Below are 26,384 nucleotides of genomic sequence, written 5' to 3' on the forward strand. Positions count from 1 at the left end.
TCACAGGACAAATCACAGGAGGAACTGTACCAGGCTCTCATGCGAGATGCTGAAAACCCCAACCTCCAAGGGAATACAAGAGAATCTGAAGGACTCGCCAGCTACAACATCCATCCCTTGGATGTCCACAACTGCATGGCCAAAACTGAGGAGCTGAGGTTTGAGTAGCGGCTCAATGCTGGGGATGTCTTGGAAAGGGGAAACTCAAATAGTGAAAAAATTACATACATACATATGTACAGTGGACAACAGTTTAATGTCAATGTTTCAACTTAGAAATGTAGGAATCTAAACTTGCATCTGAGCGTATTCTGGAATTACATGTAAAATGCATATTCATCAGGATTATAGCAAATTTGGGCCTAAAGAAAGAGTGGGATTTTCCTTGTGTTTTGTACACTGCAAGAGAGGTGGGCCAGAAACACATGCATGCCTGCTAGCAAGTGAAAGCCTGCTGATACCTAAACCATTGGGGGCTTTTTCCAAAAATGATTTATCCTTATATTACTTGGAGATTACTCATGTAATCCTGTTTGTAAAGCTGAAAGAAACTGTAACGTGCTTCCTACAAATTTTCATCTGAATCCTGAAATGATTTTTTTTTTACTATGTTCACATGCCTTTGGTGTTTACTTTTCCAAGGAATTCCTGCAAATGCATTGACAGGCTCTAAAAAACCACTTTTTCAGCAAACATGCTGGAATACTATTCTTTGTCTGAGTTTTTATAATTATTATTCATATTCTCTGAAGACAGAAGTCCTATCATGGCAGATCAAATTATCATGACAAGAACTGTACCAGAAACCTGATCCTGTGTATAACGCTCTCAATTACATGCATGGCTCTTCCCCATGGAGGCAGAAATCAGCTGCTTCTGTAACACTCCCAGTTCTGGGTTGAAAGAGACATAAGACAACAAAGGTTATAAGTGAAAGAACTATATGAACATTAATATTCCTTTAGCTTTCAAAGTTTAAATCATTAATTTAACTATGAAGTAATGTCAGCTAAAATGGTCTCAATAGGTCTTCTGTAAGTATCCCCTTGATTTGAAATATTCAGGTTTTCATGGCGTCAGGGGATATGAGAAACTCTGTTGCCGGTGTATTATGCTATCATGCAAAAAAAAAACCCACAGGGAGTGGAGAGCTGAAGAATTTAATGAAACCTGTACAAATCAAGGCATGCATTAGGTGGACAAGACCTGGCATCATTTTGTTAAAGTCAGGCTCTACTCAGTTAATAAGCTGGGAGAAACTCTAACACAGAACCCCACAAAGGCACTCCTCGCCGTACCTCCTGTCCTGGAAGGGGGCTGCCTGGCAAAGCAAATAAAATTGTGTCACATGACATGTATTTTCCTCATTAAAAATTTCAAATAAAGATAAAATTTCAAACAGTAAAGTTGAAGGCCTGAGCAGAATAAATTTGGAAGCCATATCCATTTCAAAAATCCACCTCAAAATTCGATATAGTAGGCAGCTAGGAACAATAAAATAAGACCATATGGGCTTGGATCGACCTATTAACGATATGCTATGCTGAAGGGCTGAGGCCAGTTATTCAGCAATTATCTGCCTTTAGTAACCTTGAGATGCGATCATTTGATTGCACCAAAGTCAAATTTTCCAGGCTCACTTCTTCACGTCTGTGAAGTTGTAATCTTTGAGCATCCCAACATATACTAATTTTCTCCAGGATATCAACTCACAAACCGTGTTGGTGCACTGTCCCACAATGGCAGAGACTGTGATAAACAAATTCTGACGCTGAATCTCCAGCACAACAGAGGCAGAGAGTATGCTGAGGAAGGGTGAAGATTTACTGGTTCATATTGCGAATCTGCTTTAAGCTGCTCATTTTTATCAGTGTAGCTGAACTTTTTATTGACTTCTGACAGCAATTTAGAAGTGATTTCACTTCTCAGGAGATTATTGGAAATATGTTCTTTGTCTGAAGCCCTCTTAGAAAGCCACCCTCCTCTCCAAGAAATTACTGCACTTGGAATCACGTCTTGTTTAGGTCACAACTAAAAAACACCAACAACCCAGCCAGCGTCCCTACGGACTGTGCGTCAGGATTACTGACGATCTGGAAAACAACTCTTGTTTGAAAAAAAACGAACCTAAAGACCCCATTCAACTTGTGTAGAGCGACCGTCTCACCTGGCAGAGCAGGAGCCCCTTACCATGGAGGCAGCTCTGCCGCAGGGTGACAGCAGGGACAACTGCCCCTGCCCCACACTTGCACCTTTTGTCACCCTGTCCCCAAGGATGTGCCAGAGGATGGGGACAAGCTCTGCCTTCCCTGCGGGCACCGGTCCTGGGCTGTGATGCTGTGGACAGCTCTGGGGGCCCATGGAGATGGGCAAAGAAGGCTCCGCTGCATCCCACCCTCCCATGTCTGCGTTGGCCCAGCGGTGTGGCGGGTGGGCAGAGAGGTTGTCCTGCCCCACGGCTCTCCGTGGAGGCCCCAAGCTCCACCTGAGGGCCACAGCGGGACCTTGTGTTCAGAATTCATCTTCCTTGTTGGTCTGAAACAGCCTTATTTTGTCAACCCTCAGGACATGCTGCAATGCACATTTGTTTTCCCAAACTGAGAAAAACTGGGAGAACTCTGGCAGGAGATCACAAAGACTGGAAATTTCTTTTCATCTGCTAGGTTATGATTTATGTTAATGATTGGGCAAAGGAAGGAGGGGGACTTGAGAGCAGGCTGTCTATATGGCAAGGAAATCTCTCCAGACAGTGGGAAGGAGCACTCAGCACAAGGCGCAGGCACCACTGCCTGCCTTGAAAATAAGTAAGCCACGAGAAAAGGCAGGTGGGTGCATGGCAGATCCATTGGACAAAATCCTCTCTCTGCAGAGAGCGCAGGAGAAGCAATCGTTGCTATTCCTTGTAAATTGTATCTGGAGGTGTGCTGGAGTCTACAGAGGGAAATCCAGTCCCTGCAGAGATCCCCTGTGCAAAATATGTTTCTTTGAGTTTTGCTCAGGAGACCAGGACTTGGTTGCAAGACACAGGCAAAAGTAAAAGTTCAAATGCAGTGACAATTAGGTATGATAGGAGAGCTCTTCTCTTCCTCTGCCTCAGAGTGTATTTCTTTCTGAAAATCCTACTTATTTCATTGTACACTAAGCTCGAATGCTTTAGCACTGTAAATTTCAAGACTGACAGAAATAAGAATCTCACAGAATTACACACACGTACTTTCCATGCCTGCAGAGCTTATCCATGCAACTTCGGCTGCAGCTTCTTTTTTAATTCATTGACATCTAGGAGATGGTGGAGGGAGAGGGGAGGGGAGGGAGAAGAAAGGCAGGAGAGAGACCCAAACATTGAAACACTTAAGTCTAGATCTTCCAGGGACCAATAACTTCATTCCCAGTTTAGCAGCAGATAATTAGCATTTCAGCTATGCATGCTAGCACGGATTCAGCAGTGAGGTGAAGGGGATCTTTACGCTCTCTAACATCGGTGGGTATCCTTCAGGGCTCACCAGTCTGCCCGCATAGAGTAAGCCTGAGCCTGTGCTCAAGCCCCAGCTTAGTGGCTTTGTGCTGCACAGAGATGCAAACACACCCTTGGGCTGAGCTTCAGCCAACCTCTGCTTCCACGGGAAAGACCATGTTGTGGGGCACACCCTGGTTTTGCTGGTGTGACTGGGAGGGGTATGGGAGGAAGACAGCCAAGACAACAGCCAGTTGGGCTCTTTCTAACCACTTTGTAGAAACTTGAGGTGAGATTCCACGGGCAACAACGTCACACAAATTCCAGTGTCAAGAGACGCTTATAGAGGAACGGCCTTTGAACACCTTGAGCCTACCAAGGGAAAAGGCTGCTTGCCAGGCACTTTGGTGCACTGCATGCAAGTTAGATCTGGGCCACTCTACCTTCAACTTCAGTTTGTCTGCTCACAAAGCTCTCCGGTTTGGTACTTTGCTGTGCAAACCAAGCCTCTATGTCATATGTGCAGAGGATTTGTCTCTGCTTGGGCTGACAGTGCCATTCAGTTCAGGTTCCCTGTTCATGATCCTCAAAACTTGCATGAAGACCTGCTTCACTGGGATCTATCAAGCACGGATAGAAGACCAAGGACACTATCACCTCTCCTACCCCTCCATTTCCCCATGAGATGCCTGAGGAGCATCTCAGTTTCTACATGGCTATGCACGCTGTGTGCCTGCCAGCCCCTTTTCACCAGCTCCAGCTCTGTATCAGGGTGGGATGTCACTGAGGGGCACCTGGATGACACACAACCAAAGAAAACCGTGTAGAAGCTCTGTAGGGACTGAATGGTTGCTCAAAATCGGCCTGTTAATGGCTGATGCTACCCACCGCAGCCCCATCTCAGCAAAAGATATTATAGCAGAGGTGACCTTCCACTTAGAAAACCCAAAGGCTTTACTTCAGTATGAAGGTCCCTTTCTAAAACTACTGTGAAAACACCAGAAACAAAACTTACATCCTAAGAATCTTAAGGACTTTCTGCACATTAATTAACCCCACAGCACCCAGAGTGAGACAGGGAAGTGTAGTTAAACCAATTAAGTTGCAGACTTAAGGGGGGGAGCGGGGGGTTAAGTGCCTTGCAGATGGAGGGACTGGAACCCAGGCTTTCTGGCTCGCAGTCTCAGTTCGACTTCCCGGGAGTACTGGAAGTGAAACTTCCCCTGTAGAGCTGTCGCTGTATGAAATCAGCTTGGCAGTGTGTGACAGACATAATCCTTTTCCCATATGTTTTATTTTCTATAAATAGAAAGACATCTCATTAGCATTCTGTAACTTCATGAGATAAGGAGAATGAACAAACAGACAAACAAATATCTGAACTATTTCCAGAGAATTGCCTGAAATTCCAGGCAGCCCAGGAGGACAGCACTGGATTCAGCCGCCTTCTTTCCAATTTGACATCACCTGCAGTGCCAGTGCCTGGGAAAATATTTCTGCAGATGGCAAGGGGTGGTTGAGCCCCTTACAACACACTGCACTGCCCTGGGGGAAACAGGCCACGTACCACAAAGCAGTACTTTGGTTGGGTCATATCACAGAAGCTGTGTAATCCCAATCCTAATCTTTGGCAAACCACTGCCACAAGACAGACAGATGAAATATTTTTCATGTTTGGGATGTTCACGCCCCACATCATAAAAGCTGTAACCCTCCTGGTATTCCTGCGAAACCATGGTGGCTTTTTTACCATTGTTATAGTAGCATTGCAGGAGATTTCTATGACAGATTTTTCTGAAGATACAATACTGTTGGGACTGTTCTGAACAGTTTATCATGGTATAGCCTTGCGAAATAGAAAATGATATGGTCTGTCCTTGACGTTCAACATGTAATATGCAAACTCTCTATTATTTTAGTCCCAACTAAAATAATCTTTCATATGATTAGACTAGGGGAAAAAAAAGGGACTTTATTTTGTATTTGATAATTGGCTGAAGGTTTCTTAAACAGAATAAAACATGCAAGAACTGCCACACTAAATTGGATGTGGAAAGATATTCTCCGGCGCTTTGCTCAACAGTAGCTAGTAACAAACACGGTAAAGGAACATGAGCAGAAACCTGCATAATAAATAGGAAGGACTATAAAGCAGCAGTTTCATTTCATCCAGAAGTCTGAATTTTCAAAAACAATTTTTTTTTTCCCAGTGCAGAATGAAAATAAAACTTATGAAAAAATTCAAGAAAAAACAGAAGGAGACAAAATTTTCCTTGTGAAACAGGCACCTTAGGTGGGAGACACTACCCGGGGTGAATGAATTAGGCGCTTCACCATTGTGGATGGAGATCAGTCAGTATCTTCCCTTCTTCAGCAGAAAAATCTTCCCTAAAAGGTTTGCAAAAATACTCCAGATGTGACAAAATTACATTTATCCCCCCCCCCCAATTTTTTTTAGAAGTTTTCAGAGATTATGGAACACTTTAAGTCTGATTCCTTCCTCATCTGATTAACATCTCGATTTGTTGCCTTTCAATATCATTGAACACCTCTTTTTTTAATATTATACGAGTTGGTAAGAGGATGACTGAATCTGCCTTCCCTATAGAAAATACTGATTTTAGATCACCTGCTTTTTACGTCTTCTCTCTCTAAAGTAAACCATCTCATTCTGCATCACACCGAGAGCTCCCCACGACTGTAACTACTGCGGTTTCCAGTCCTAGCCCACTCCCCCACCTGCCGCAGCACCTTCCCTCCAGTCTGCCCCAGGGATGGGTTCAGCCTTCAGCCAGCAAGGACCACGTGTTTGAAAGACACTTCAGGGCACATGCGTGCAGTGACACGGTTCCTTCCCATAGGAATTTCTAGGCATTCAAAGGATTCTCAAGTGTAGAAGGTCCCACAAAAAAACCTTATTTCCATTCTAATGCATCAATGACTCATTCCATCAGTGATTAAAAATAACAGGCTGGGGACAGGGGATAAATATACCCCGGCTCTTTTTTAAATAAGAACCCTACCAAAATCACAGGGAAAGAAAAAATTTCTAGCACGCTGTCATACCAAAATTATATGAATGTCTAACTCCAGGAGGATAATTACAGTATAACACAACTTGAAATGTTTTTCATGTGTCTGTCAGGATCTTTTTCCCATAGCGATTTTGTTGCCACAGGCCAACAAACGGCTTTAAAAAACAAGCACTTTTTCTTCAAAGAGGATATCCATGATTACCGTATGATCTCAGGAACAACTGTAGAAGCTCTGGGTAAGATTTATCTTTGTCATTTGCCACGAGCATACAGCGCTGTGTTTTGAAGCCACCTCAGTCCTTGCCTGGACCCCCAGCCCTCACCGCCTGTGCCAAACCCAGCTCCAGGTGCAGCTTTTCAGATGGGTGCTGATGCCAGGATGGGCTTTTGGGCTGTAGCATCCCCAGTCTGGTCCACAGGCCCCCGGGGGCTCAGCCCCTGCTGGGACATCAGGTCCCAGCCGCTCAGGGCTTCGGAGCACAATGTGGCACCTATCTATATACATTTTACTTTCCTCTGTCTAAAGCTGTGGTTAATTTGAACAGTGAATCACAGCATCTTAGAAGATAGAAAAAGGTAGGAAAGTACGTAGGAGGGTAGGAAGGTACGAATCAAAGCGCACACAAACATCTTAAAATATCACAATATTCTCCATAGGAGCCAACACACAAACTGTGCTTAGAGCACCAACAAAGTATTTTCCAGAAATGGTAAGATAATTAAGTATAAAGAGCATCACTTGGAAACAGCTAAGTCTTGACATTAAGTCATTGAATATCTCTATAGAGATGCGCAATCATGATTTTTATTGTTTCCACAACAGAAGATTCCACAATCAACAAAGCTCTCAAAAATTTAACTCTTGCACAGAAACTTTTTCATACTTGAAATGAGTTTTCCGAGGGACAATATTTACTTTGGCTAGTAAATAAATCGGAGTTAATAAGTTTTAAAAAATTATTTTAAAAATTCAATAAACCATGAAACTTTCACAGTTTATCCTGAACCAACTGTACAGCTGGTAGAACACCTTCAATCATATTTCAAATTTTTTCTTGCAATGTTTTTGGAGAAAATAAGTTTTTGCCCTTCATTTAATATTGTCCTTCCCTCTCTTTTGTTTTATCAAGCTCAATCCATCAGCAGCCTTTGAGAGTAGATCGTAACCGAGACAGGGTTGTTTGTACAAAATTACGAACTCCGGTTCATATTATATGTTTGACTCATGTCTCAGCTTGCCCAAGATAAGCCTATTAAATAGCATTCCAGACAGCAGCTCTGCCCAAGGGAGACACTTGTCACTCCCTTGGAGGATAACCACTGGGAGACCATCAAGTCTATAACCCTATGCCACCTTGAACTGCTGAGCTGCCTCCGACAGAAAACGGTCTCCAAGTACAAGGTACCCAAAATGCTGAGCAAGTGAGCAAGATTCAATGTTGCTACTGGAGCATGAGACAAGGAGACAGGATGAGTTACCAACAAGGGACTTTACTCCGTATGCCCTTTCCAGAGTGTGCGAGGAGTATACTCAGACTAATTTTGGATTCTCAGATTAGGGCAGGATCTGCTCAGATTAGGAGACAGTGTCTATCAGGACATTTCCATGATCTCTAATACGATCAATACCATGTCTAGTACTTGAACAACTTCAAGGCATCTCGTAGTTAAATTCATGTGCTAAGCTCATTGTTTAAAAAAATCACATGCTAAATTCATTGTTTTCCTGTAACATCATCCCAGAATAAAGCAGAAGACCAGACCATGCACAGCCCCTGCAGAGCCTTGGGAAAGCACATGTAAATGACTGGTGGGAGTCTGGGTGATCTTAGAGGTCACAGCTTGGGAGGACCCAAGTGTGCCTCTCAGACCTGAACCCAGAAATGGCAACTAAATTGTAGCCAGACACAGAGGAGTCGGTAGGACCACCTGTTGGATCAAATTGTGTATTTAAATGGTGATTAAACACTCTTACGACAAGAGCAGCCCAGGGGTGAATGCCCAGCATGGCTGGGCCCCGTGCAAACACACGCTACAGCAGTCCCTGCCCTGAAGAACATGCAGTGGAAGAGGCATCGCCTCTGCAGCACGCAAGGCTCGGGCAAAAGGCAGGACTTCAAAGGGAGATTTGACTTTGATAGAGAGTGAGTAGGGGCTGCTGAAGAGGGACCTGTGCTACAGAACAACCAAGCATGTGCTTCACATTTCAGAAATTATATGCAGAAAAAGACTTCACAGATGAAAAAAGAAAGGAAGGGAAAAAAAAAAAAAAAGGCAGCATACAAAAGTCCTGGGCATCAGGAATCTTCTTAAGGTGGTGTTTCCGAGCCCCATACACACTATGACATTGTAGGCTGAAAACTGCTGTGTTTGCATTTAAACAAAAAATATTCTTTTTATCCCATTTGGACTTATTTAGCAACACCTCTCCTGAGATGTGAAAGAATGCAAATAAAACATCCAATGAGATCCTTACCAAATACAAATTACATTAATTTGTCCTTTGGAGAATAACCTTTAACCATTACAAAATACACTCTACTGGCTTTCTTGCCTTTTTTCCCCCCCTCTTTCACTCTTTCCTTGGAGTTTTGAAGCAGATTTTTGTTGAATAGATCATGCAGGATTATACAGTTATAGCTTGCTTTCATATCTTTCAAAAAGAAAATCATAAATATGACCTCACATGTTAATAAATCAATTATGGAATGCTGTTTTACACATATGCTCAAAACATGACCTCTTCCAAGTTCTCTTAGAGCAGAAAGTTGGAGTTTAGATTTAAGGCACTTTAGCTTTAAAGATATTGGGAATAACATTATCTGGCAAATATTAAGTAAAGCAGTTTTTCTGTTAAGTTTTACCTTGCCTTCAGTGGTTTATTAAAGCTTGCTCAACAACACCATTTTAGTTACACATGAATAAGCCTTAACCTTACTTCTCTTCAATAACAAAAAATGGTGTTTAGTAGCTATAATTTACTTAACCACTTTTGAGTTATGAAGGGGTAAAGCAGAAGCAGGCCGAGTTTTGCATACGCTCTTTTGCACTCTCAGAGGCAATGCAGTGCTAAAGCATTTTCATTTTATAAAACAAAACAATGCTGGTGACTCACTTGTAATGAGGACTTACATAATTGCTTTTTTGGGAGTTTGACAAGAAAAAAATGTGCAGCAGCCAATCCACGCAACTTTTAAAACTGTGAAACAAAACATGCACAGAACACTTTTCATTCTATTTTAGGTTTAATTCTCTACTAAATTTCATCCTGGGCTGAATGTAAAAATGCTAGTTTTATTGTTACATGTCTGAAGGAGATGAGATAATGTTAAAAAACATTTGATAAAAAATAAAACCACCAACAAAATATCCTTCATTGTTTTCTGTAGTCCATTTATGGTTTCCATTGCCATGATATCTGAGTAAACCAGCATTTTTCCATAGCGACTCCCCTTCTGAGGCCGTGCTCCTCTCCCGTTTTGGGGAAGTGATGCACAGAGACTGAAAGCCAGATGCGGGAAAGGGACAGAGGCTGCTGCCAGGCTTGGATAGAGCGGAGGCTCTGAAGTCCAGTTTGTTGAAACTGAACTCAGTTGAGATGAAAGGAGTTCAGAAACCGAGTTGCTCTTCCTAACATCTATAGATATTTTCCTGTTCAGCCTCAAAATTCCCATGTGCCTATAGCTGGGTACACACTCATGCCAGGACCTGCATCAGTTATACAACCTATGGGTGGTAAGATTGCACCTTTTCCACCCAGTGCTCGCACTCACCAAGCTGAAGACAGCTTCTGCTGGGGGGCAACATGACGGAATTATTTCACCATACCCTCTACCACGTGGAATAATGTAGAATAACATGGAAAATAGGTACCTGAAACTGCAGAGAAGCATGTAGATAAGCAGAGCTGTGCCTGGGCTGAGCAGAGGGCAGGATATCCCCCTTCCCATCACCCGCTGGGGCTGCAGGGTGGACAGGGCAGAAGTTTAACAAAACAACTGATCAGACTTAAACCCCAGGTTTTCTCTACCTTTCCTGCTTTAAAAGAAATCCCTGGGCAATCAACAGAACTGTATTACAGTGTTTATATTCAGCAGACCAGAATTATTCCTTTTGATAGGAGCTAGGCTAGTTCACATCAGCCAAGAGTCCTGCTTCTGTATCTCATCACACCTAATATCAACACACCGTCCAACCATATACAGTGACAAAACACCTTCTTCAAGTTGAATCGCTCAGTACCTGGCAGGATATATGTCTAGGCACTTAAAAACCCTTCTGCCTTCAGAACTGGATGCCAAGGAAATTAAAATGAGTGTGAGCGTATTGCTATCAGGACACTTGTGAGAAGTAGAGAGCCTGTTACTGTATATTTCAGAGAAAACAGTGCTATTAAAGGACACAAATGTGATACTCGATTTGGATGTTTTCCCATGTGGATGAAAGGAATCACTCCTCATGCAATTCTGAAAGAAACTGATTAGATTTATGCAGGCAAGTATCAGCTTGTGATTAGCATTTAGGTGAGGATGCAGTTATGTGCTACAGGAAATATTGGTGTGTGCATTCTCTGTTTACTTTCATTATCTAATGTGCTCTGCATTAGGCTGGGAAAGACAGAAGTGGTTATTTGGGAGATTTTTGAGCACTTGTAAATTTATTAGTCTTTCCTGACAGAGGAATCGGACATACTACTTCTTCCTAACACAGTCTTTTTGGATGCACTGGTATAAAATGCCTTCCAAGCAGTTTCAAGCAGAGAATCAGTCTGTTGTTCTTGGAACAGGTACGAAAAGGTTTGAAGAACCAGTTTTCCTCCCTAGAAATTCCATCTCACAAAAAATACTTGTTTTAAGAAGTAATGTTGGCTTTGATGAAAAGTTAAATCACAGAAGTGCATGAGAGGTTGTATATATACATATATATATACACATATGTATATGCACACACACGTATGGTTTTTTTTCAGTTGAATTAGGATAACACAAATCTGAGGTTTTACATTTTTTATTTATCAAAAAAATCTGTTACCAAAAAGCTTCATTTCTGGCAACATTTTGTTGAATCCTATAGGGACATTTACCTTCAGGTAACCTCTCTGTGTAATTCATGTCTTCATTACAGCTAATGGGAGATAGACTAGTTAGTCACTACCTCGGGAAAAAAAAAGAAAAAAAGAAGCAGCCAAGATTGTTGTATAAAAGCTCAGAAATCCTTTCATGCACTGTCTAGGCTTGGAATATAGAAGGAAATCTCTGCCAAGAAGCAAAGGATGTTGAAACAGAATCATGCAATGTGTTAATGCCGCAGGGCATTGGAAGTAAGATGCCAGGGACTTCAATCAGAAATTGAATGATCTTTGTGATATAGCAAAGAGGATGGAATAACATCAGAGAACTGTGCGCACAATGGAAAGAAGCAGCATAATCATTTGTCATCACTCCAAGCAAACGAGTGCTGGCAATGACGTTTTCTGCACCAACCCATTCATGTCATAGTTTGAGGTTCAAATACCTTTCGGTAGCAGATCCCACCAGCAACATCCTCCGGTGGCATGGGAATTTGCAGCAATATCCACCTCATCTGACACTTCAAAGGTCTTGTGCTCTGGTCTTCAGACAGTTAAGTGTGGATATGCTAAGGTGGCTATGAAATCAGATTAACTTAAAGAGCTTGTATAATTCACAGCCTATTAAGTTAACCCAGTTTCAAAACTGGTTCCACTTTGCATGAGAATGGACATCTGTGGCCTTCAAAATCCTCTACTGTTTTTCATTCTTTATGAAGTATTCTTCCTTCCTTTGTACTGCTGCTGAACTCTAGCTGTGTCTTATAAAGGCTCAACTGAGACCAGTCAGATACTAAAACTGGTCCTGGCCCTTATATGCGAAATATATAATTACACTGAAATCTTACAGAAAGAAAGGTGTCAAAATGTCCTGCACATGGACAGAACTTGAACCGCACTTACTTTAGTGCAGATAAACCATTCGGTTGCCAGTGTTGGTCACCTGTCTGCATATTTTGTCAACAAAGTCAACTGGTTCCCAGCGTTGAGCCGTCAGTAGCTCTTGAGAGTATCTAAAGGCATCGTATGGAGTCCAGCTCTTCTGTAGAGGGCCCTACATGAATATGTGAAAAAACTAACTTTAAGCTCCTGTTTCTGAAAATCTTGCATTTAATTTAACATTCAGCCTTCATTTGCCTAAAAATACAGAGAGAGAAAAAATCAAATACTACATACTAGAAACCTTACCTATAAATATGTGGAGTTTTAAGATACAGGGATTTACTCAGGGATGTATGTATGTTAAGCAGAGAGCAGTACTTTCAGGCTGAGGAGCAGTCAACACTTCCACTTAGATGGTGAAACCAAACTCTAATTATAAGATATTGTCCAGCCAATATAGCTCCATATTTCAACTTTCAATACAATATAATACAGTCTAATTTATAAGGTGCCTTATTATGCAAACTTCCATAGGCACAGTAATTTAAAAGGGATTATATATAAACCCCTCTAAAAGCAAATATCAAAAAGAAAAGATTCTTAGTCTTGGAATACTTCAAAAACATTTATTGAAGGAGCTTCTCCGCTTTTGGGGTGGTATGGAAGTCCAGAGAGAAGAAGGTACATGCCAAAATTGTTAAATTTGGATGCCTTTGCTCTGGTACTTAAATCTATATTTAGCATTCAAGGAAAGGGCATGAATCCACCTTTTCAAAGGGCTGTGTCTTAGATCTATGTAAATCAATGTCATTCCACCAACTTATAGCAGCTTAAGACAAAACCACTGGTTTTAGGAATGTTGTGGGAATACTTGATTTGGTTCTTCACATTCATGCATGTTCCTGAAATAGAGAGGATTCTTCCCCCCCTACATTTTTTTCATCTCAGTTTCCAGATGTCATGATCTTGTAATTTCTTTCTCATGGATTTTCAGAATACAAAGTGCCCCTGATTTCCATTGCTACAAGGCATGTGTTACGGCATGTGAAGGGAAGCAGAATTTAGCTGTGCAAGATCAGGACAGCAAAAGGTCTACAGGCAGTTTTGGTGAGAATGAACGGCATGAAGATTTTTCATGTAATATACACGTAAGAATATAGCACTTCAGTGCCCTACTATCAAACTACACCGCACAGACATCTTTTTCCCATTCTTCTAATAAACAGGGTTCATGGATAAATTCCAGCTGATTGCTATGCTCTGAACAAAGCAAGTGCAATGGAAATGCTGGCAAGCACATTCTCACCGAGATTTGCATGAGTTTTCATTCAGGATTATAGGCTTCATCCTACACAGATGAAGACATTTAACATTTTCTTTGGCTTTATCAGCAATTGGAGCACCAGTAAGATGGTTAAAAGACTGCCTTAGGAAGCCAAAGCTCCACTTTTTTTTTTTTTTTTTTTTTTAAGGGAAGTCAGCCATTTGTAAAGATGTTACCTTATGAACATTACCTGCTGCTCATACAAGTGGAGACATCTTTGGTCAAACTGAGATTCCTGGGTGCTTTAATTTTTGTTCTTGGGTACCAATGAGAGGCTTCTACCAAAGATTCATTGCTTGAGGTGCTGCATGTACAGATAGCCCACAGACAACCCTGGCTTCCAAACAAGGGTGGAAAGGCAGTTTTCTTGTAGAGTTGTGGATACAAAATATGATTAGCTACTTTGAACACTCAGGCACTAGTAGAAAGTGGGACAAATAAAGATCATTCAGTTACCATGTGGATGTCTGCCCATGCCTCCTCAGAGAATGGAGGTCAACAGCTAACATGAGACTGATAAAGCAAACCCAGTGTTTTCTTCAGTGTATTCATCACTGAAAATGCATCTTGGGATCAGTTTCTCCACACCAAACTTCAATTCTTGGAAAGGCATAAGAAGAAATCTTCATGTAGTATCACAAGTTAAAAAGCTAGAAACATCCGAACAAACTCAACTACCAGATGTTACCTTTGGGTAGCATTCAATCTTTAACTATAGTTTCTAAAAGTCTTTCTCCAGGCAATTAATGCTACCTGTCTCAAGCCTACCACAACCTGCCTGATGCTCTTCACCTAGGAACAATCAAGCAATTTATATTAAGTAATTTAAATTACCTTTTCTGTGCACTGAGCCATTGTAACTGATAGTATAGAAATGTACCAACATGTCATGACATCAACTTCATTGAGCTCACAGAATCCATTAATTATTTTGAATAGAATTCTTGTAAAATGAATGGAATGTTTGTTATTATGAGAAAATAAGTCAAAAGCACTCAATAGCATTAATCAAATAAAAATAATGTGGAAATTTAGACCTTCAAAAAAGAAAACAGTGAATCATCTGTGAACTTGGCACTTCATCAAGCATACACTATTCATCTTCACTCTAAAGGCCCTTCATGACCTATCCACACTCCACCTATCATTTTTTCTATGCTATCAACATGTCAGCTCCCTCCACTGATCAGCCAGTGATGCCTGCCATCATCACCCATTTGTTATGTTTACCGATGAGCACCTTTGCCCTTTCTCCCATGCCAGCCTTCATGCATGGAAGAAGCTCCCATAAATATCAGCAAACCCACCCCATTGTTCTCTCTCAAATGCCTCTAGAAATGTCTCCGTTCCTGGGATAGCCACAGGAAAATACATGATAGTAAATATAATGACTTTTTTTACTCTGGCTACTCTTACCTATTTTCTTGTGCTTCCCTGTCTTTCTGGTACAACTACCACTATTGTAGTACTATATCTGCTACTACTATTTCTTGTCTTAGACTAGAAGTGACTACAGGCAGCAACTGAGTCTTTGGTCTATATTTACACAGGGCTGAGTATAATGGGTTTCTGTCTATAACCGGGGCTTCTTAACCATTACTGTAGTATTAATAATAACTTCTGAACACAGCTGTACATTTTTATTTGGTTTATATGAAACCTAGTGGCAACACCTAACCATATGGATGCAGTCCTCTCGCTATTTAAAAATAAACCACCCTAAAACTTTGAAATGTTTTCCTATAAATAGTGTATTGCCTCGTATGGAATACTCTACCAGTCAGTCTAAAATTAGTCACAATCTTTTCAAATCGTTTTTTGAGGGGAAAAAATTAACATGAACAGAAGATCATAAAGACTCCCAGCCACCCTACCATGCATATAAGTTCATTTTCCTTGTGACCTGAGGCTGCAGGTTGAAATCACCTATGTCTGTATGTGTGCTTGGTGAGCTGGACTGTTTCAATGGAGGGAGACATTATTGCCCCGTCATTCTGGGAAGGCCCTTAAGTCTAGCCCTTTTGTTTGCATTGCTTTACTTTTATTTCATATGCCCATCATGGAAGGAAACTGATTTGTTACTAGCTCAGGAAGAGGTTTTCTTTGACCAGCATTGGTAATACTTGGTTTTCATTTAAATGCTTTTGGTTCTATCTAAACCATATTTTCAGACTTTTTTCTCCCCTCACAGCCCTAATCTCAAGTAATAACTTAAGAAAGGCAGCAGAATTTAATATAAACCATTACTGGTAAGACAGGTAATAATAATAACAGTAAAAAGTGATTTCCCCACCACCACCACAGTTATTTGTCATTCTCAAATGCCTGGGGGAGAAAAGGTGAACTTTCTACATGTCTGAATGTCATGAAATTCAGGCAGTTTCAGACCAAGAAAGAATGAATTCCAAAGCTGTGAATCTGTTCTTTCCATTATGGTTCTAAAAGAAATACAAGACCTTCCACAACATGTAGGAAATAAAAATGTCTCATGGATATAGAGATTACTGTGGTTAAATCCCAGACACTTGATATTTGTATTGCATAGGTTATGGTATAGTGTGTGGCACAGTGGTGTCAGGTAAATATTTATTGTTGTGCATAGTAAGAAAGACTCTAGAAGTAATCAGTAGCAACTAGTAGAAAAGAAAACCAAAATTAAATATAGTCTCTTTTGTTGTTTCTTTTTAAAATCATCCTTCATTTTGAAGTTATTTTTCATCACTTCTCTTATGAGCTTGTAGCTGAGACAGTTGTATAATACATAGCTACACATGTGCGTACGTGATGGAAAAGAATGAATAGTGATACCTTTCTTATCAAAGTCAATGGCAAACACCCCATCGACTAAACAGGCACGTAAGGGTAGCCCCAGAATAAATGAAACAGCACCCGTGTTGTGTCAAAGGAAGGGCAGCGGCAGGTTGACTGTGAGCTGATGTTTCCAATAAGAACTTAAAGTGACACAGGCGCTCAGCTATCCCACAAAATCAGTTTCTGTAAAAACCAACCAAACAAATAGATACAAACCCTCTTAAACATGGAGGAATGAGAGTCTCGGTGTTCATTTCTGTGTTTCTCATCACTGGAGGGAAGAAGCACAGGTTTGCTTCGTGGGGCGCACAGGCTTCCCAGGTGGAAGCATAAGTGGGGATGAAAAGTCCACCAGTCCAAGCTCACAGCTCTTCCTGCTACATCAGCAGCCAAATCCAGACATGCAGTGGACAAAATCATTTGTCTTCCCTGCCTAGAGATAAGAGACACACATGGAGTGTCCTCCCAGTCTAAGAAATGAAGCAGCAAGGTTTCAAGACTTCGAGCATTTTTAACACACTGCTGTTATGAGGGAGTCCTCAGGTGAGACTTAGTTTTCATCCTCCCATTGCACAGATTGGTATATTTAAGGTATGGTTGAACAATTATGTCTTTGCCAAGGCGCAGGCCATCACAGCAAACCTGAATCCCACTGTTTTACGCAGCACTCGTTCTTCACACCACGTAAAAACCTACGTGGCATGCCAGGGAACAGATGCAAATAGAGCTCGAGATGCTGCGCTAGACTCCTCTCACTAAATAAGCTTTTGCTTCCTAATGAGTGATTTTTTTAATTAAAAGTGAGGTGGCGCATGCAGATTGTCATCTCATCAGTGGAAGCTAGAGACACTGAGCTTGGAGTAATGGTTCATTGCGTAAAATTTAACAGTCTTTTTCTTGCTTATAAAAGCACAAGCAAACATGGACATTTTGTCAGCATCACGTCCTAATGTGTAACATGCTAAATAGCTTATATATCACAGTAAAATGTAACAGCCTCATGTTAAATGTCCCACTGCAGCGCCGATCAATTCTTCCCACAGCCACAGCCTGCTTTTCCCTGGCCTGTGGATGGCTGGGAGCTCCCTCCAAACAGGTGCAGCCCCGCAGCCCGCCCAGCCACACGCTCAGCAACACGCTCTAGCTGCAGGCTTTCAGCCCCTTTCTCTTCAGGCTTCCAGCTTTATTTCTTCCTAGAACAAAATACCTAAAACAAATTCACCTCATCAACCACATCCTCTTTCCTCTGTTTGCCAAGGACTTTGCAGAGCCTCCAGCGTAACACCTGACAAACTGCATTCTCTCCTATTCAAGCTTTCAATACCACTCTCCCTGTAATTGTACCCAGCCACTAGCGTCCTGCTATTTTTTAAAGACCTGACAACCAGGTGAAGGGCTTTAGAGACCAGATGACACACCTAGCTTCAGCGAGGATGCTTCAGCTAATTGCATCGCAGAGCAGGGTCTTATGTCTTTGTAAATGCCAGCCTTCATCTGACAAGGTATCTGCAAAAATCTTCCCTTGCCACAGCTGCATGTCACATTTTTGCTGAAAGTGGGTTTGATCTAGGGGGAGGAAGCAGTGCCAGAGCCATCAGACTCTGAATTCCCAAAGAGCTCAAGGGGTGCAGGCACTTGGTGCTGTCTCTGCAGCAGGATGGATTTCACCTCCCGGCTGAATGTCAGTTGCAAGAAGAAGGACAGGTGAGAGTGCGGGAACACCTGCATTCACTTCTTTCCCCTGCCCCAGATTTCAGTATATTACTTAGTCTTGCTGTGCCTTTCCTCCCCATCTGTAAATTCATCATTTGAGAACCTTTTCCTCCAGCTTCATCTGGAGATAACAGTACTTTCCCACTTCATTGAAATACTAAGTGTATAGAAGATGATGAGGTTCTCAGATGATGCTTGAGCATGGGGATATGGAAAACACCTAGCACAGGCTGGTTATGTGTCTATTACAAAATTTATTTTTCACGTAATAAGGCATGGAACGACTTGAGTCCCTAACAAACCTTTCCTCTTGAGTACAGCTCGAAGTCACGGCACTAGCTGATGCTTCATTCCCTCTCCTGCGTAATCCCTGAACTTTTCAGCCGTGTTCTAAATCCATTGTATCTGGTTTCAGTAAGATTAGATGCACTTTTAGATGGCATACTATGAGATTTTGGTAGGTTATGTTATCAATCAAACTTTAGGGACATTGAATCAATGGCTCAGCAGCATGTATTTAATCAGCTGGGGGATTATTTTTTTCTGCTTTTGCCAATTTTACAGGAAACGCCACCTTTTTATTACTATTACTCTCACTGAACACAGAAATCAGTGAAAACCTTATCCCTCTTTCAAGTTTTGCCAAAATTTATAAAGACTATTTTGTAACAGGCTTTCATGAATTTTCTGGTAAGAAATTAAGTAGAGATAAACAGAGGACTGTAGAGTTTTGGGAGCAGTCTGACAGCCATGGCTATTTACTCACCTACAAGAAACCCTGCTGAAGGGGACTGCTTTTACCCGTAAAGACAAGCCACGAGTCTATGGCGTAGCTCACAGTCATTTCCAAAGAACAGCAACTCTTACAAACAGGGATCTCCTTTACAAAGAGATGGATGAAACAAACACCTCCAAGCATGAGACTCTCACCAATCCCACACTATGTTTTTGCTGAAGGTGTCCATTCCTTGCAACACTGGGCCTAATCCTGTTCCATTAAAATTAATGGAAGAAATTTCCTGTCACCCACTTCCTAAGAGTAGAGTAATTGTCATTACAGTGTTGAAACGATATTGCAAAATACCTGGTGTGTTTCAAAAAGATTTTCTTTCTTTTTTTTTTTTTGGTAATTGCCAGCAATTAAACATGTTTATCAGATTTTAGCCTCTCTCCATCATTCAGAGAGGTAATTAAAGGTTTAGTCATTGCATACTGGGGTGTTTTTCTGTTTCATTAACTGCAATGAGTCTCTGAGAATCGGGCTGATTCTGCTCTTAACGGTGTTGCAATACCATGGAACTTCCCATAAGCCGGCAGGGCACCACTTACTGTGCCTTCTCTTAAAAACCCACCTCCTTCAAACCCCATTTCACCACACACACAATGCACTGGCACTTCTGAATCACCGCGTGCCTGCTGCAGTGCGGGTTGGCATTGCACAAAGCCGGGCTTTGACATCCCTCTGCTGCCACGTGCCACCTGCTCTGCGTTCCCGTCCCTCGTGTAAAGGCAGATGTCCCTGAGCTACAGCATGGCTTTTCCAAACACTGCAAGGTCTTCAGCCACCCACTGTTGTTTTACCTGGGCTTGAGTTACAGGGGAAAAAGTTGCAAAAAAGGGTATTCAAAATCAGGCGTTCCAGCCTCTCTGAAAATTAGGTCATTTATCCAAGTGCCAAAAATGGATTTGTGACTAATACCACAATACTCTGCATGACAGTTATGCATTTAAACACCGTATCTGTGGTTTTATTCCTTCAGATTCCAAAAGGAAGAAACTGTTGTTCTTTTAAACTAAACACAAGATCACCTTTTGTTCTGGGTCTAATTTAATCTGAAAGTCTTTCAGCTCAGATGACTGCTGAGCGAATCTGTGTCCTGCTCCTCACAAACATCTGCTTCACAAAATCTAACAATTCATAGGCAAATAAGTGACACTGGTACTTGCAAGGCTAGTATCTCTGTTAAGGCTGTAGTACCTTAGCTCTGTGCCATGGGAAGGCTGCCTCTTGTCATCTCTGGTTTCTTCTTACCCAGGGCTGTCAAACCAAAATTACAGTAACTAGAAAAACCCAAAGCACTTTAGGTTTCACTATTTACTTTCGATTCTGCACTGCAAAGTCTGACTTCAAAGGACAGGCATGCCATTCGGATATCACAATTGCAATTTCTGAAGCTATTTACCTTGAAAAGTTTGTATTGCAGTACTAGTGGTGATATATGAAAATAAAATATTTACTCAGTTGTGGGATTCACTCCTCAGCTTCGGGAAGAGGTTTGCCTAAAAAGAGAAAGAGAGCTTTTTACTGACCTAGGAGAGTGCCATTATAGCTAGGGGAAATACATACAAATCCATTGCTTATATTAAATTATTCTACACTGCATAGGAGACTTCCTTCAACCCACTGAATCTCCACAAAGGCAATGTTGTCATGATGTAAGTGAACAGACAAATCATAAAATAATTGTATGGTACTGTTGGGAGTCATTATAAATAATTTTATTTTGCCATTGTTTGGAATACCTGTATTAAATTGACAGCTGAGTAATCTGGGCCATGGGATAAAAATAAACGAATACGAATGTCAGTGATAAACATGCTGCAAAAATTGGTGTCATAGAAAATAATAATGCATAACCTTAACGCATGGGTTTAGTGCAGTCACAGCCTCACATCTACCCTGTTGCTCTGTCCTGATTCTGTTTAAAGCATTCCTATCACACTCTTATAAAGAGTCCATTTCTCAGGACACATAAAAGAAAATAATTTCTACAAAAAAACTTGTGAGCAAGTTTAAAAAAGAAAAAGAGAATTTTGTGTATGTTATAATTTCAAACTATTTTATAAAGTATATTTTAAAATCAGAAGTTTGCAAATAATAAATTAGGAATGCCTGTACCCCTGCTTAATAGAAAAATTAAAGTTTGGTTGATAATACATCTAAACAAAAATTTTATGTGTAAGTACACTTATTCATATTAGTTATTTACTTCATTGCTTAACAGGTTCCACATTCATTCTCGCATGAATTTTTTCAGCATCATGTTCTAAGCATTAGATGTCATTGTACCTTTTTCTGCTAAATACTGGTTTTCCAGAGCAGGTTTTTCTCCCCATGCAGGCATTTCATAAATTGCCTCTTAATTCTTCTTTGGATAAATTGAGTAGAATGATATTTTAAAATTGATTGATATAAACCATATTTTTCAGACTATGCATCATCCAACCAGGTAAATCCAGAGCACTTCCCTGTAACATTTTGCCCCTTGACTTAAAAATACACATTCCAGACAGTTTTTTATTTTTATTTAAACAAACTCAAGGTTTCACTGGATTCAAGTCATCCCAGCTCTGCAAGTGCATTCTCTTTATTAAGCAGAAACATTGAAGTTGGCATTTTTGAAATGGAGAAGTCTAGTTACTTAGTTTTACCTTACTATTGAATTGAAACTGCAAAAACTCATGATAACTGAATTTGGATTTATTTCCTATGAACATCTTACAATGTCTGTTCAAATTCCTCTCCACCTATCAAAAACATCTGTAAAATAGAATCCCTTGTTTCTTTTCATTGACCCTGTGAGGAGGGAACACTTGGACTGTTGTCCTGTTTTCGGCTGGGGTAGGGTTAATTTTCTTCCCAGTAGCTGGTATAGTGCTGTGTTTTGGATTTAGGATGAGAATAATGTTGATAACACACTGATGTTTAGTTGTTGCTAGGTAGTGCTTACACTGGTCAAGGACTTTTCAGCTCCCCCTGCTCTGCCGGGCGCACAAGAAGCTGGGAGGGGGCACAGCCAGGACAGCTGACCCCAACTGCCCAAAGGGCTATTCCATACCATACGGCGTCATGCTCAGTATAGAAACTGGGGGGAGTTGGCCGGGGAACAGCGATCGCTGCCTGGGGATGGGCTGGGCGTCAGTTGGCGGGTGGTGAGTGGTTGCATCACTTCCATTTTTTTTGTTTGTTTTTCCCTGGGTTTTGTTCCTCTCTCTCTCTTGTTATTTTCCTTTTCATTAGACTTTATTATTATAATTTTATTTCAATTATTAAACTGTTCTTATCTCAGCCCACAAGTTTTCTTACTTGTGCTCTTCAGATTCTCTCCGCCATCCCACCAGGGGTGGATGAGTGAGCAGCTGCCTCATGCTTAGTTGCTGACTGAAGATAAACCATGACAGCTGTATCACAATTAGGAGTGTTTTTTTCTTCAACATGTATTCGGGCAGATAATTGTTCTCACAGTGGCCACTTCTGATAGCATATATCTTTTCAGTATGATACAGAATTTTCTCCATACCCCAGTACAAAGATGAGATTTCGAGTCAGCCTCCAGTATATTGCCAATATAACATTTCTACTATTGATCAGGAAAGTAATTTGAACCCAATACAACTCTATCCACAATATTTCTCCTGATTTCTTTGCACTCTCTCACATCATTGATGTACATCACAACTGAAGCACATTCATCTTTGGTGTTCTCTTCTGAGCAGCCCTACCCCTTCAACTCCTATGTTCAAGTCATGATTTGTGATTCACTACAGCTTGCTGATCTGACTGTATTTTATTTCATTCTACAAACTGCTCCAGCTTCTCCAGTTGATCCATTTTGTTTGTTCCTAGTAAGCCAGCATTACAGTTATTTCTTACTGTCCAAGCCTAGTTCTTTAGCTGTATGTGCTAGACATCCACATCTGACTGCCCAAAGCAATCCATATACCCTTATGTAGCTTAGTTATCCAAGTTTTCTTTCCCCAACTTTCAATTTAAAGCTCACATCAGTTAGGTCAGCCTTTGTCCTTGAAGACCAGTACTCCAAGGCAGGTACTCAGGTTGGATCATCTTTCTGCAAGTGCCCTCTAAAGACATAAAATGACCTAAGGCTTTATTCAAAGGACTGAATTTGACCCATTTTTTTTTAATACATCCTTTTTTTCCACCTCAGTCTTTTCCATCTCTTTTCCCTTATTCCAACAAAATAACCCTTTTTTCTATTATCTCTCACAGTTGCCTTATCCACCTCAGCAGTCCTCCAGTTCTAGGCTCTGGTCTTATCTTTCTTCCTTTTTCCTGTCCTGTGACATGGTTCCATTACTCCTGCTTTTGTTTCTGTCCATTTCTCTTTCCTCTTTTTAGTAAAGAAAACCTGATCCTGAATACACCCCTCAATCAGCAGCCAATTTTAATTTCATCTTAAATTTTGGCTTACATGCTTCTATGTACCTTCAACCTTCTGATGGTTGTCTGCAAGTTTTAAGCTGCACAGGAATCTTCCTCTTTTTTCTTTCTCTGTCATAACTTTGAATACTCACCTGAACTCCAGCACTGTTTCTTGCATCACCACCACTCTTTAATAAGTCCCATCAAGTGACACTTAGGCAGAAATTGTTTTTCCTAGCCTTAGCCACCCCAAGGCAAAATATCACCCAGCTGCTGTGTCCAAGCCCCTTACGGTCTCTACTCTTGGGGTTCACCTTCACTGCTCTCTCAGTAACTGTTATCATCAGTTCTTCCTAGGAGTGCTTTTAAGGAAGATAAGAGCCTTTCCCTCTCATAAATGTCCCCAGATGTTTTCCTCTTTAATTATTCAGCTCTTTGGGCTCCTTCGATTTTAAACTAATCAGCCTGCCTACTCACTTAGCCTGAATGGATAACAGGTGAGAAGCTGTCAGTCCTAGGCAGGAATCCTCACTCCTTCTCCAGCTGAGAATCTCTGTCCCATTTACTACTGAGACATCCCAGAGAGACATCATACTGCAAACTGCAGGCAAATCCCATTTCCCACACCAAACAAGAAATATGTATATTTATCTCTCTCTTCTACCATGGAATCGTTCACAAGAAGACTTGTAGCACAAAATCTAATTTGTTCACCCCTCTTGTCACTGCTGGGATGAGCAGAATTGTAAACAGGTATCTGATGTTACTGAGGGAGAAAAGAAATTTGGGTACATTAGAAAATAATGCTTTGTATGACTTTGATGGATCTTTAACAACTTTTTAAAAATATGTCTAAAGGAATTCTAATTTTATTGCTAAATTAATTTTAGTGAAATGCTTCTGGAAATTCTATAAGTTCTATTTATCCTACCAGTGAGGATTATCTGACTTTTTATAAGCTAATCCTCTTGAGTGGTATGTCTCAATCCTATGAGAAGACATGTAATATTTTATATTACAAGTGTTTTAAATGTATCTTCATTAATTTCCAGCATGACACTTTAAACACATATAAGAATTTCCACACAAGGGCAGACAGCAATCCAGACGCAACATTTATAGGTTTTTGTAATTATTTTCCATTATCATGCAATAGCATGTAGCATTTTTGAACAATTCCTTTGTTTTCACTCTTATTCCCATTGCCTCTTATTTCACAGGCCGTCCCCATTTTTTCATGTCTTGGCAAGTATCAGCTGCAAGAGTGATTCACCTTCTGATGAATTTTTTGTCTCACTGGAACAATCAAGGGAAGAGAAAGCAGTGCTTTCGTAGTTATATTGAATTGTGTTTATAGAGGGTGGCCAAATTCTGCCCTTAACATGGATGCACAGCCTTTCCTGTGAACCCAGGAGACTGGGTTTCACGTGAAGGTATTCTGCCCTTAATGCAGTGATCTTTTTTGCTCTGCACAAGGAAACGGATATTTTAATGCCTACAAAAAGGAGGAGATAATTCTTCCTTCATTGCAGTGAAGTCATACAACAGCTATGGATCTGCTGTAAATATATAGTGATACTAATTCAAAGCCATGACTGGGACCTGATACAGGATTTTGAATAATCATGGTGCCTTTGCAAGGATATATAGAATTATCTGCCTTGTTAACTTTTCCAACACGTACATTTGCATACAGGAAACATTGCAGCTTTTAAAATACTCATGACTGTGCTAATATAACCCACTAATTTTCCTTGGATTGGCTGAAAATATTTAGCAAAGGGATTACAAGTGTGAGTAAGCAGTAAGGCAGACCATGAGAAAGTCACTAAATTTCAGAAAGGAGCACTCTTACACACTGGGTGTTTGCAGAAACGGTAAGTCTCAGTCACAAACTGGAATCCCCTGAAGTTATCAGTATTGAGTCAATAGGAAGTCTGACAAACCTGGACCACACAGGTGAGAAAGAAATGACACTTTATTGTCTCATGGATTTTTCTGGGTAGAGCAGAAGAGGCGTAGCTTTGCCCTTGATGAACATCCACCACTTCTGCTGTGCTTCTCTACCCATTTTTCTTTCTGAAACTGCGGTCCTTGAGACAGAGACAGCTTTGTGCAGACAGCCAGTGTATGATTTTTAAGCTCTGCTTAAGTCTCACTAGTACTATCACAAGAGTTAAGGGACATTTAAATCACATATAGACTTCTGTTGGCTTTCCACAGACAGGTGAGTTGCAAGAGAGAAAACAACTCTGCCTGAAAAGACATGCATCCCATTATATGTCCCTTCTACTAATTACAGTATGTTCTATAGTTTCAGTGGTTCCTTTGCATCCAGATGCCAGACTCAGCAATGGACACCAGTGGAAGCCATGTCAACACTCAATTTGGGCTACAGCTTTGAAAGTCACAGATGAGGACGCTGAAAGCCACAGGTGAGTGAAGCATCACCACTGGCACATGCCTCGGTCAGTAGAAACACTATTGAATTTTATAGACAGGTTTTTCTGTTTATTCATAATGCTGTAAAGGCCATTTTATCTACCTAATAAAGGTTTACCAGACAATATCATTATCCATTTTTATCATACAATAGCATCATTTATTTCTGCAGAATTCCTTTGTCTTGGATGAAAACTCAAGTATTTCCTATAGAAGCTTCTCAGAGTATTTCTCTTTAGAGATACTTTCCTTCTTGTCAAATTGCAGATGCAGGTCTGAGAGAAATGGAGCAATTTTCTCTTCCCTAACTTGAGCAGCATTGCAAAGAGCCTGTCCTCATCAGGATATGAAAATGTTCCAATTGCATCTATATCTCTCGATGCTCTCTACACCACTGTTCTTCAGAGAGAGACACAAATCTTCCCAGTGTTCCTGAGCAATACATTTTGCATTTGGAGTTCTAACTTGGCTGACACTTTTTAAAAAATATA

The sequence above is a fragment of the Ciconia boyciana genome, chromosome 8 (genome assembly GCF_034638445.1).
Source record: "Ciconia boyciana chromosome 8, ASM3463844v1, whole genome shotgun sequence".
Taxonomy (NCBI): domain Eukaryota; kingdom Metazoa; phylum Chordata; class Aves; order Ciconiiformes; family Ciconiidae; genus Ciconia; species Ciconia boyciana.